The sequence below is a fragment of the Schistocerca serialis genome, chromosome 4, assembly GCF_023864345.2.
Source record: "Schistocerca serialis cubense isolate TAMUIC-IGC-003099 chromosome 4, iqSchSeri2.2, whole genome shotgun sequence".
Classification (NCBI taxonomy): domain Eukaryota; kingdom Metazoa; phylum Arthropoda; class Insecta; order Orthoptera; family Acrididae; genus Schistocerca; species Schistocerca serialis.
This window is the reverse complement of record NC_064641.1, coordinates 28,725,264-28,739,334: the sequence shown is the minus strand read 5'-3', so window position 1 is coordinate 28,739,334 and position 14,071 is coordinate 28,725,264. Positions and strand designations below refer to the sequence as shown.

Genomic DNA, 14,071 nt, shown 5'->3' with positions numbered 1-14,071 from the left:
CTTTTCAGTTATGATTCTGTAAACTGTAGCGACAGACATTCTGTCCTCATATGCAATTTCCTCACGTGTTTTTCGTCGATCCTCTCTCAAAATGTCATTAACAATAATCTGAGACTTGAAGTCTGTTGCAGCTGATGGCCTTCCGCTTATTGTGTTGTACTTAGCGCTTACCTGACTTTCACGGAGACGAGCAGACCATTGTTTTGCCGTGCTACGATCCCCTACACTATTCCCACTCGCCTCTGTCAAAGCATTGTAAGTTTCCGTTGGGTTCTTTCGACGTAGTGATTCGAGTTTGATGTAGGAGCGGTGGTCACCACGTGTAATTCGACCTGCTTTGGTTTCAGCTTTCCTTTTAAAACTGAATTGCTCGGGACACAGCCACGCCAACCAGCAAACACATACACGAACGTCACACGTGAGGTCTCGCCCACAACTGACATTAACTTCAACTTGATCGCGCCCCCGTAGCGGTGGCGCTTGCTCAGTGTGCAGGGCTTTTGAAAGGACCCTCATATCTGCCATCAGAGTGATAACAAAATTTTGAATCACTTTCTGTATGACGCTGGCAACGGCCTTGCCGCAGTGGATACACCGGTTCCCGTGAGATCACCGAAGTTAAGCGCTGTCGGGTGTGGTCGGCACTTGGATGGGTGACCATCCAGGCCACCATGCGCTGTTGCAATTTTTCGGGGTGCACTCAGCCTCGTGATGCCAATTGAGGAGCTACTCGACCGAATAGTAGCAGCTTCGGTCAAGAATACCATCGACCGGGAGAGCGGTGTGCTGACCACACGCCCCTCCTGTCCGCATCCTCAACTGAGGATGACACGGCGGTCGGATGGTCCCGATGGGATCATCTTAAGAGCGGAAATTTGTTGAAGGTTTTTGATGTCTCAGCCAATCAGCACTGGGACAGCAGAACAATTACCTTTAAGGAAAACTCACTCTTCGGTGCTTGCCTCTTAGCAGTACCCATTGTAACCTAATTTTATCCTCTGACGTCGAAGCCTTCTGAATCTCGGCCAGGCTGAAAGCTAGGTAGCCCCAAAACTCCAGCAAAGTATTCCCGAGTATAAACTGTAATCGGATTTGGAGAACATTCTCACTCCTCCCTAAAGCTGCTGAATGAAGTAACATGCCAACTGCCGTGCAGTTCGGAACGTGTTCCGAAAATCTGGCCTAAGCTCTTAGTCCCTCCCCACTGAATAATTGCCGCTCCGACAACCCGTCCAAACCGGCTTGGATAAGATATGTACATCTACGCAACAGCCGTGCGCGAAATGCGAAGAGACAGCCTGTGATTCCTGTAATAGGTCTACTTCGCCAGTGCAACCTGTACTACACGCGTCATGAGATATGCCAGATCGAGGCCGTGTTAGTAACATTGTGACTTGACGGAGTAGCTAACAGGCAACAAAGTACATATAGAAAATAGTAACCAGTGAACGTGCCTACTATAAAAAATGAGTACATGCGATCGTGTAATTAAACGTGGCGGAGGAAGATAATTTGACATCGTGCCTTGCGTTCATTTGTGATCTGATCCCAGTGAGGTTGTTCTGTGCTGTTTGTTCTAACAGTCATATGTATTACCTCTAACTGTCCCATACACGGAAGATTTTGTAGCGACTTTTCAGAAAACGCAAAGTATTTAATTTATTTAATACTTACCTTTGTTAAAAACGTTATCGTCCACTGTTGCATGCTTCAGTAGCCGGAAATTTCCATTTAAAGTAAATCAAGAGGCTAAACAAACCACTATTAATTTCCAATTTATTTATTGCGGCTTTCAGAGAATTCCTGGATGCATGTAAGCGTCCTCGTAAACATTAATTAGCGCGCATAAATTATTGGTGTATCCTAATTAAATTCACAAGCACGGTCCATCATATCGAAATTAATTCCCGATTAACAGTTCTGTATGGTATCGTTAGCATCTAATGCTAAATTTATGAAGCAGAAGTGACTACTCATAAGAGGAATGTGAAACAACCCAGGTTAACAAGCTACCGGGGCGCACGGCAACTTCCAGGTCAGCTGAAGGAAGTATTTATGACACAAACCGTCAGCAATTAGGTAGGACGTGGAAACTTGATAATTAACTGGTTTTGTAGCTGACAGTAACATGGCGCCCAAAAAAAAAAAAAAACAAAGATCGTTTGTTTTACAAAGAATAGTAAAAGACCATAACCCCAGACCGAAGCCTGGAACTGGATGTAAACTGGTGTCGACACCATAAGAATCTGCCATACATTACACGAGCTGTCTTTCTAAATTCTTTTGCCACACACACACACACACACACACACACACACACACATTTGAGTTAGCACCGTTCTTCACAAAACGAGTAAGCAGACAACCAATTTTCTCCTGAGATATGTTTTTGTCCTTTTGAATTCTTCTCTGTGTACTGTTTTGAAGTAAAAATTTGCAAACGTCCCCAGGTGTCAACTTTGCGGTGAAAAAGATCATTGTTGCCTTGTTAGCTTGGTGGAAAAGACAAGATTTTTTCGGTCTAATTGGAAAGCTCACTGGAACCTTCCCTACGCGTTGTTTGGTCATTGTGTCTCGTGTATCCCTTCGACGTACGTAGTGTACGAGGTGTGGCTAGAAAAAAACCGGACTAGTACTGGTGAAACAATAAAACGAATGCAATAAGGCTGAAAGTCGCGTGGCCTGTCACGTGACTCTCGCTCCGCCTACTGCTCGAGTTTCATCTGCCTCCTGCACTCAGTCTGCCCGTGGCATCTGTTTTAAGTAGTTGACGTTTTGTCTGTGCGTCGGAAAATGTTGAGTGTACAGAAAGAACAGCGTGTTAACATCAAATTTTGTTTCAAACTAGGAAAATCTGCAAGTGAAACGTTTGTAATGTTACAAGTGTACGGTGATGATTGTTTATCGCGAACACAAGTGTTTGAGTGGTTTAAAAGATGGCCGCGAAGACACCAGTGATGACACTCGCACTGGCAGACCATTGTCAGCAAAAACTGATGCAAACATTGAAAAAATCGGTAAACTTGTTCGACAAGATCGCCGTTTAACAATCAGAGTAGTGTCTGAGTTAACAGGAGTTGACTAGGAAAGTGTTAGGCAGATTTTTCATGAAAGTTTCAATATGAACAAAGTGTGTTCAAAAATGGTTCCAAAGTGTCTCACAATTGAACAGAAGGAACGCCGAAGAATGATTTGTTCTGACATCCTGGAAAACATTGAAAGTGGTCCCACCTTCTTACAAAATGTTATTACTTGTGATGAATCGTGGTTTTTTACTTATGATCCCGAAACTAAACGCCAATCGATGCATTGGAAAACTCCTGGTTCTCCACGACAAAAAAAAGCACGAATGTCAAAATCGAAATTCAAGGCAATGATGATTGTTTTTGACATCAAAGGGATTGTGCACATTGATTGGGTACCTGAGGGACAAACAGTGAATCAGCATTACTACATTAGCGTCCTAGCTACCCTACGTGAGCGAGTACGGAGAAAACGGAACGATTTGTGGAGAAAAAAGTCATGGATCCTTCACCAAGACAATGCCCCAGCTCACAGTGCGTTGTCAGTGAAGACGTTTTTGACAAAACACAACATTCCCATCTTAGATCATCCACCCTACTCACCTGATTTGACCCCCTGTGACTTTTTTCTTTTCCCTAAAGTCAAGTCAGCTTTGAAAGGAACTAGATTTGAGACTGTTGAAGCAGTAAAAGAAAAAGCGACGGAAGTAATGTATGGACTTACCGAAAATGATCTGCAGCTTTGCTATGAACAGTGGAAAATTCGTATGGAGCGGTGTAGAGACCGAGGAGGAGAGTACATTGAAGGAGATAACATGAAATTGTAAATAATTGTAAATAAATGTTTTTTCCAGCATCAGTCCGGTTTTTTTTCTAGCCGCACCTCGTATGCAGAGGGCAATGCTGTGTTCTTACCGATGATTGTGGGAGGAGAAGATGAATCAAGGCTCGGAAAATAAACTTACGAGTTTCTGACAGCAACAGCAGAGCTGCCGAAGTTTAGTCCAACTTAAGTTGTAGCTGTAAGACACGATCTCTATTCCCTTGCCTGCAAAATACTGGTCGAGGAAATTTCCTGCCGGACTGGGATTAGCACCAGCGACTTCAAAGTTGACTACAGATACACTAGCGTCGTCAGTAAAATCAGCCACGGATAAGAGTTGATCCAGTCACTATGATTTCTTTATTAAGATACATTGTATTGTATTGTATGTTAACTGGGGACCTAGAAAAGACGGAGAGGCTCCGTCCCCGCCGCATCCGCAGTGGTCCACAACCCCACGACGACGACTACCGCAGTCTACTTCACTCCTCTGCCGCCCCACACCGAACCCAGGGTTATTGTGCGGTTCGGCCGCCGGTGGACTACCCCCCCCCTCCTACGCGGAAACGTCTCACACCAGACGAGTGTAGCTCCAATGTTTCTATATTTGCGTGGTAGAGTAACGGTGGTGTACGCGTACGTGGAGAACTTGTTTGCGCAGCAATCGCCGACATACTGTAGCTGAGGCGGAATAAGGGGAACCAGCCCGCATTCGCCGAGGCAGATGGAGAACCGCCTAAACACCATCCACAGACTGGCCGGCTCACCGGACCTCGACACAAGTCCGCCGGGCGGATTCATGCCGGGGACCAGGCGCTCCTTCCCAATCGGGCGGGCTATTAAGATACATACTTATTTCTGTTTTACTGTGCTCTTTAAACTGTCCAGCAAGTAATATTTATCGAAAAAGTGACATGCAACCATAAGGAATTAAATCTGCTGATATTACTATGTATGGTTCATTTCGTAAACAAATCACCTAACTTATCGTTGTTCTACTATTCGTTATGCTTCTAATTAGACAGATGACCGGAAGGAGCATTTTGATTTTAAATACGAACATTTTTGGTTAGATTTGACCGCGTCAGTTATGAATATCAAGCAGCGAAAGTAGGCGTAAATGTGTCGCCTGCAAAAAAGAAAACACATCACGAACGTCAGTGATTCGCTTGCACACTGCACTAGAGCATGGTCCGCCGCGATAGCTTTGTGGTCAGCGTGTCGGACTGCCGTCCTAGTGGGCCCGGGTTCGATTCCCGGCTAGGTCGGAGATTTTCTCCGCTCGTGAACTGGGTTTTGTGTTGTCTTCATCATCATTTCATCCCCATCCGGCGCACAGGTCGCCCAATGTGGCGTCGACTGTAATGAGACCTGCACCACGGCGGCCGGACCTGCCCCGCAAGGGGCCTCCCGGCCAATGGCGCAAACGGTCATTTCCACTAGAGCATGAAGAAATCAACAAAACCACCAACATAAAATACGTGGAAAAATGGCTACAACCCAATATTTCCTAAAGGATAGCTTATCAACTGGACTAATCAAGCTAAAACTGACCATGAGTGGCTGTAACAATAAGTCTCTCTTCCGTAACACAAAAATGAAGCACTGCCAGACAGTAAACTGCTCCAAAGCCCTATTTGCTTCACCGTCAGGAAACATCTCACAGACAAACTAGGAAATCCAGGAGGGAAAGATAATGACGAACATACAAGGACTAATCAGGAGAGGGAAGGAATATAAAAGATAACCGAACAATGTGCTCTGCAAATAGTCTGAAAAAAATTAAGCTGGGAATGACGTCTAACTTTGTTTGGACGTTCTCAGGATGTGATGCCGCACAGCACTGATATATTTGAGAAATGTCATGTTACCATCTTGAGTTACTGGTAAAAATACTTTATTTATGCAACCAGTTTCAATCGTCTGACCATTATCAGGTAGTATGAATGGATGGTCTCGCGGCGATACGAATTAATAGAATCTCCTCGGGCTTCCAGCCGCGTCACGTGGTTAAAATCCGACGAGCTTTCGACCGAGCTCTTCTCGGCCATCGTCAAGTGGCAAATAACTGTCGTGGCCTCGCCGTTGTATAGCCTCGCTGCTGGCCGTGACGTCTCTCGTACTCTCTTCCACTCCAAACGTGGTACTGTTTTCGTCCCCCGACCGTCGCACTCACTTCAACCTCGCGCTGGCAGGGTCCCAGTCTGTGTTGAGGTTCAAACGGCCGTCCTTATGGATGGCGTTTTAAGATATTTTTATTTCTACAAATTTCTTTATGTAGCTACCCCTTCGTCCTCACAGTGACGGATGTTTCGTCGAATAGAATTCGGTGACGATTTTCTAAAGCGTGTTCTCCCACGGCTGATTTTTCAGATAGCGTAGGCGTAAACACCTCTCGTGTTTCGTCCGGCGTTGCTTCACGGTGCATACTGTTTGCCCGTCGCAGGAGCAGCCAAACTGACGTGATATTTTGTGCACTCCAGGCGTTCTAAGCCCTTGACCGTCCTTTAGTGGCCTCATGAGCTGTCATAGTTTTGCTGGCAACCTGTGATGATGTGTCCCTTCAGGAACCGGCTGATCTTTACCGACACTGTGGCACGAAAAGGCAAAAGCGCCAGTTTCTTGTTGTCTTCTACGGTGGTGTTTTACCTACGCGTCTCGCAGAAATACCCTGTACATCCGGCGGCGATTGTGGCTGTTTTCCCTGAAGATTTTTTGGAGATGGTTTATTTATAGTGGCAGATATTCAGCACCTGAGAAGACTTTAGAACGGTGGACGAGGGCGTACAGAACCCCACGTTCTTGTGTCGGGTGATGGTGGCTAAGAGCGTGCAGATAACGATCCGTGTGTGTAGGTTTGCTGTACACACCGTCGCTGAGGTCTCCAGTGGTTTTGCGGCGAACGAGAACGTCAAGAAATGGCATTGCACCATCCATCTCTGCTTCCGTCGTAAACCTAATGTGGTCGTGAATGCTGTTCAGGTGTTCTAACAATTGTGCCACATTTTGATGTCCGTGGGGCCGGACGGCAAAAGTGTCGTCGGCGTAACATCATCAGGTTCATAATGTTGTTCATGACGTCAGTGCAGGTTCAAGATGCTGTGAATAGATTCATGAACCTCATAACGATCAAATGACTAAGACTGGTTGTACAAATAAAGTATTTTACCAGCAGCTCGAGGCAGTAATATGACATTTTTCAGACTGTATGCAGATGTTGTGGCGCGCGGTTTCCTGTCGTCCATTGCCTGCACCTACCTGTGAACACGTCGCTGCAGATCGCCGGTAGGAAAGCCGAGCAGGAACCTACTGTACTGCATCTCCCACCAGGCTGCATACAACGTAACTACTCCAAGAATCGGGAAAAGGTCTTTATTTTTAATGAAATGTGGAAATACTGGCAACTCTTCGGTATATTATGAACCTTGAGATGTACACCTTTACTGACAGGCCGTGCTAATCCTAACACAGTCACGCTCAAACTCTTTCATTCACGTTAGCAAGTTTATGGTAACATATTTCCCAAAATCTGAACAGCTATTAAGCACGGATTGTTTGAAAATGAAAATGCTCGGCACACTATTAAGTTTATCGCTGTCTAATGTACTCAAGTTTTTAGTCACCGATCTGTTCAATATGCCAAGTGGAATTTCCGTCCTTTTTCATACATAAAAATTACTTTAAAAATCCGTACTTTCTAAAAAAAAAAACACGCCGGAGTAAATATGCCTTCACTTTAAAACACTTTTGAGGCATGTAGCAACAACTAAAATCGGCAAATTATAACTTCCTTCGGAGCTCATACCAGACACGACCGCACTATTGAAAGGCTGGGCTCCGACAACTTATATATTCTGTATCTCCAAGAGAAAAGACGCGCGAAGAATACTCCGTTCTCATTGGTCAGTTCTCTTTAAGGCCAATACAAAAAACATTATTCTCCCGCGCTAGTCCGCGCTTCTCATGACTAAGCAATCAATAAATAACACACTTTCGAACTGTAATTTTTCCCGAAATAAATATTTAACATTCGATTATTTTGTTTGTTATTAACTACTTGCATTTCCACTCTAATTAGCTTCCCTTTTACCATAAACTTACTTAACATATTATGATACAAAATTCCTCATCGTACAAAATTCACCAGAAGAACAAAGATCTGCATATTTACTTTAAACCACATTCAAGCATCATTCACACTACTAAAACCATATACAAAACTGTACAAACATAAACAAACAAAAAAGCCTTCAAGAAATAAATATAACAATTTTAAAAAAATCTGTTGACGTGTTTCTTGAATGTCTCTGTCCGTTACTGTACTCTGGTAGACGAAAATAAAAACTACTTACTCGACTGAACCCGCTTCAGACCATCTGTCAGTGTACACTCATGAGTCATTCCAGATGCACAGGCTCTAGACGGGAGCGATATAAGGCACCACGCCTCAATGTCTACAGATAGCATCCTAGCAGATAGTCTCGTACGCTGGCAAGAGAGAAAGATTAAGTCACTGTGCTTGATGCAGGTGACGAAAGATCTGCAGGAACTGGCAGATACAGAAAGAGGAAAGACCGGACATCCCTCAGGAGAATGATTAAGAAAGTGAGACTGTATGACAAACCACCATGAAAGGAGACTGGAAGATTGAGGAGGACGCCTGCTGGTAGTAAATTAAATTTAAATTTGTGGTAAGGTCTTACGGGACCAAACTGCTGGGGTTACAGGTCCCTAAGCTTACGCACTACTGAATCTAACTTAAACTAACTTACGCTAAGGACAACACACATCCATGTCCGACGGACGACTCCAACCTCCTGCCGCGTGAACCGTGGCAAGGTGCCTCAGCCGCGCGGCGCAGGAGTAGAGTGTGCATTTGTGCGGAGCCACTGTAACAGGGTATCAGAGTGGTTTCTGCATCTGTCTAGCGATCAGGAGACCTGGGTTCAAAATTACTCGCCTCTTCAGTCCGCATATATACATCACAGACTTTGACGCCTGGGAAGGTCTCTGTAACCATATAGTTTCATTTGATAATTTTTTAACAATAACTTTGTAATATATTTTCTGTGAGTACGACGTAAATTCATTGAGGTATGTTCTGTCTATGCAACTAAATAAAGAGCAGTTTTTTTTTTGGGGGCATATGCGCTTCGCTTCTTTTATTTATCAAGCAACTCCAGTGGGCTGTAATAAATGTTTCTTTTTAGGCATATAATAAATGTATTATGTGGTAGTTACAATATGGTACTATGTTACATTTTGACATATTTTTCTCTTGTTTCAGGTTAGAAACAATTTATGTTGCACAAATTTCGTGAGGTTAAATTATCGTTCGGTGTTACTTACGATTTCCAGTGTTGTTGGTTGATGTGTGAGGTCCTGGAGAAGTGTTCATTCGGTCCCATTGCTCCAGCTGGCTGATTTCCGGCGTTGTTTCGCCCAAATTTATTACAAAACATCACTTGCACTTTTCATTTTGTGACGTACACGTGTGTGTTTACCGTGTGTAGTGTTGGCAACTGTCACTGTATGTTTACCTTTCATCTTTTGTTTGTGTTGTGTGTGTGTGTGTGTGTGTGTGTGCATGTATGTATGTATGTGTGTGTGTATGTGTGTGTGTGGTACGTAACATTACTAGACAAAAATACATGCTTTTACTATTTCGAAATTTTGTACGTGGCTGCACGTTCAGAGACCGTGAATACTTACCACTGAAAGAAAACAGCCCTCGGGCACTATTTTTAACGAATTGACCGAGATTCAACACTGCTAGGAGTGTCTTTCTCAGAATTAAAATCAAAGAATGGTCTATAACATGGTCACAGAATTATGAGTAAAAACGTATGATACAGAGTACAAGTACGGAATCATCGTGAAAGACTGGCAGTACTTATATGTCATTTATAAAATAATAAATATGCCAAAAGCGCATTAGTCAGATAAAAAACCTATGACGGCGGGCCACTAAGGACTGCTCGTTACTTGCGCGGTTACAGGTTATAAACGGACTGAGGTGCCCGCGTTGACAAATGCGCCGACCATCTTCTAATTACAGGTCATTCACCTAAAGCTATCTGCGATAGCAACATTTTGAACACCGAAAAAAAGGGCGTAGACTAGATATTGTAGAAGAATTAGAGATTTTCAAACATCTTGCTCGAAAGGATAGCCTCATCCTTAACGAACAGCTGCAGAAATGTAACAAAAATTTTTTCAAGGTATAAAAGCCGTTACTCGATATCTGACTTCGAGTCTTCTTGTGTAGGTTGCCGAAATCTTGTTTTCTTCTAAGATAGTCCTATGTTTTCTAAGTATCAAATGTTTCTTGGCTGTATTTCACGTCAATATTGCTTTCTACAAGTTGTCATTCAGTCCTATCTGCATTTTCACAATGGTGTTTTCATGTTTTATCTTACTGGTATAAGCTTTGATGTAGACAAAATGTTATGTTGTATGCTACTATCAACCAAACATTGCTTTCCATTATGTACCAAATACTGTTCATTTATAATCATTTCTGGCTATATTTGAATGTGAAGTAGCCTAATCGTATTTACGGCTACTAGATGGCGCGCTCGTTGCAGTGCCATGTTCACCTGGCCGCATTTGTCAACACGGGCACCTCAGTCCGTTTGCAGCCTGTATCAGCGCAGGTAACGAGCAGTCCTTAGTGGGTCGCCATCACAGTTTTTTTTATCTTAAATATCTTTGTGACTAAAGCCCTTTTGGCATATTTATTATTTTATAAATGACATGTAAGTACTGCCAGTCTTTGACGATGATTCCGTACTTATACTATCATACGTTTTTACTCATAATTCTGTGACCATGTTATAGACCATTCTTTGATTTAAATTCTGAGGAAGACACTCCTAGCAGTGCTGAAACCCGGTTACTTCGTTAAAAACAGTGACCGAGGGCTGTATTCTTTCAATTGTGTTATATTACTATTTTCTACTTTTTAAAAATGAAGACCAAATTGGGGCCTGTTTTGGGCGTTTTCGTATGACATTACACCCACTCTGTGATGTTGCACCCTGGTACGAGCACGGGGCTCACAACCCGAACCACACGCCGCTGTTAAGCACTAATGAAGGACTGGGTCCCTTTCTTCGATTGCACATAATTCATTAAGGTCAATCCAACATATTTATTTCAAGTAACATAAATGAAGTTACATTTGAATCTGACATTAAACAGGAATAAAAAAAAAATTCAAAAACTGCTGATTTAATGCGTGAAGCGCGAGTTAAGCCAATAACCAGATAAACTGAACAATTTACCGTAATTCAAAGAAAGAGAATTGAATCAATACACCCCACTGAAGACAAAAAACTTTACAATGCTATTCAAAGAATACACTGAATTGGGGAGCAATCGTTCACGAAACACAACACTTCAAAATGAGTTCAATAACACAGCTTCGTGCCCCAGAAAACAGCAAGACATTACATTCACTTCAACTGACAAATACTCATTAACGTTACGCCACTCCTGTTTGAACTGCAGCGTCCCAAAGAAACAGGCGGTTATTCTGAAAGAACAATTTTTTTATATATGTTTAAATTACAGCATTAAGGAATTCCAAATATTTCCACTTTCTAGGCGCAGGCTGAGGCAAAAACACAGAATGCCACAAAAACAGTTTTGCTATGAAATCCTACAGGACACCCGGAAGCAGTAACAGACAAGGGGTCGGCACCCACAAATAACACAGGCTAAGACTCAGGCTGGGAGCACATCCTACGAGAACTTGTTCACACTATGCCCACCACAAACTGTAGACATTCCGGCCGAACATCCGCTTGCGGTGGCTGCCAGAAGGACGAAGCAACCAACAGGCCCACGCCGTGCTTCTCACACAGGCACCTCAATTTGTACAAACATCTAGGCCAACACCAACTCTGGACTCCCCCCTCACTGCCAGGCTTGGCACATTTTATATCAAATGCCTTCCAGGCAACCAGTAACCGCAGCAGGAGTTTCACGATTAGCAAACAGGCTCAGCGTAACAGGCATCACACATGTGCTTGAGAGGTGGCATGAGCCCCCCCTCATATTTCTATCTTACTCTGAGTAATTCAATTTTTCTCTTTAATTGCATGTGGTGTAAAGTTGCTATTCCTTCACATACAGACTTCCCACGTAGCGTCTCTCGTCACCCGGGTGGTCCGGTGACAGGCGGGCTCTTCTGATCTTGAAAGGGTTAAGCCGACGGGTGTGAGGGAGTCGAGTGGATGCTTTCCAGACGCCGACATTGTCATAAGAGCAGGGGCGACACGCCTGGAGGGGCCTGAAGGAGCGGCTGGGCTAGAGATTCCGTTACTTCGCAGAAAATAAGCGAAAACCGTTTCTGGCGGGCTACCAGCGAGGCGTGGGAATGACTTGTGTTCCCAGGCAATCTTGGCGGGCAAATCCCCACGTTTTCTGCAAAATCGTAACTGTGATTGGCTTGCTCAGGGGATAGCTCCGTGATGTAGCAAAATCGGCGCAGAAATTGGCGCCAAGAATCTCCATTGGTGGAATGGTAGTGCTTTGGCAATTGAGTGGAATTTTCCGCCTGTTTCCGAGTGGCTGATTGGAACGTTTAACCACGGCCACTGTCGTGTGGGCGGGAATGTTCTGTGTTTGGTTTGTACGGGTGCTCTTAGAGAGAGTCGGCTCTCGCCTTTCGGTCGGAGTAGGTTACAAGACTGACCTCTCGCTGCTCTGGACAGCCTGCCTTCTGTTGGCTGTCTAATATACTTTTATTTGATTGTAACTGTTTGACGAAGTTGCTGAAGTTTCGGCTTCAACGTAACTTTCCGAGTACAGTTGGCAATTGAGCGTTCTGCGTAAAAGCGGCCTGTGTTGTCTGTCTTGAGCAGTTTTGGCTAAAGTTGACTGTATCGGAGTTACTGTGTGACTTCGCTTGTTAAAATCAATCACTGTACCGTCAGTGATTGTGTGGAGAGCCTTCTTCGTCTCCCTCAGAGGCGCATTTGTGTTGCTAGGAAGTCTTTAGTCTGGAACAACCAGACCAGGATAATTTGTTTTGGGCTATACTCGCGACATTATCATCACCACTACGGGACGTCGAAGCAACCAGCCATCGCCTTCGGTACGCCAGATCGTGCCCTTGCAGTTAAGAAGACAGCTTGGTAAGGTATGTCCGCAGCACCGGCAGACAGGGATTTTGCTAGGTGATAATCAGAGCTCAGCAGAGCGCGCCTGTTCGTCTTTTCTAACTTTGTTCTGCCTTGGGTTTTCACTGTCTGAGTTATCACTACTGTAGCAGCAATTAATGTTGGGTTGGCTGGGTGTTTCTCTTAAGATTTGAGTTGCAAGGAATTGGCTCCACATACCACCTGGTCATAAATGTCACAATCTAGTTTATGGACAACTTCAGCTTCACAGCATTTATTTGAGTATCCAGTTTGATGTATTGTAAATGTTTCGTGTGTTTTGTTTATTATTTTGAGTTTAGTCATAATAAATCAAATTGTTATTTTGCACAGAACTTTCATTCTGTTAATCGGTAGAGCAATCCTTTCATTCCTCACTACGTTAATGCAACTTACCTTAATTTCTAACCAATTAAATTATTGCAAGTGCCAAACTCTTTTGTACTCCACTTGCAGGGTGGATTACAGTCAGTTCGCGTTTCTTCTTAATCAATGTGCATCAGCAAAAGTAGGAGTTAGAAAAGGGGGGGCTTAGAGCATCTGTTCTACATGAAGTTTCGGGAAGAATTTAATGTTAGATACAGTGCTAGCCCCGGCACCTTGCATGCTTACGCCCGAGCCTCAACTCCGCCAGTCTCACCGGCCGCCCCAAACCGACTGCCTCTCGCCGTCCCGCGCACCCCAGCCGAAAACGCAAAGACCCCATGCCCGGGGACGCGCCAAAGATAACAAGCCGATCGCTGATGATCGACCAGCGGTCTGGCTCATACTGGAATGCAAATCGTTTGCTTATCGACGCATGTGGTACAGTTGGTACCAGTTGGACATACGTTACGTGTCGCCTTCACGGTGTTGCAGTTTTAATGGCGGGCAGGGTAGTTGTGGTATTAGGGTAACTACGTCCCCCCATGAACCATGGACCTTGCCGTTGGTGGGGAGGCTTGCGTGCCTCAGCGATACAGATGGCTGTACCGTAGGAGCAACCACAACGGAGGGGTATCTGTTGAGAGACCAGACAAACGTGTGGTTCCTGAAGAGGGGCAGCAGCCTTTTCAGAA

General features: G+C 44.2%; 1 pseudogene; it reads left to right on the top strand.

The window, feature by feature from the left end:
* Positions 1-567: 567 nt before the first annotated feature.
* On the top strand, positions 568-685 carry LOC126476604 (5S ribosomal RNA; annotated as a pseudogene).
* Positions 686-14,071: the final 13,386 nt, after the last annotated feature.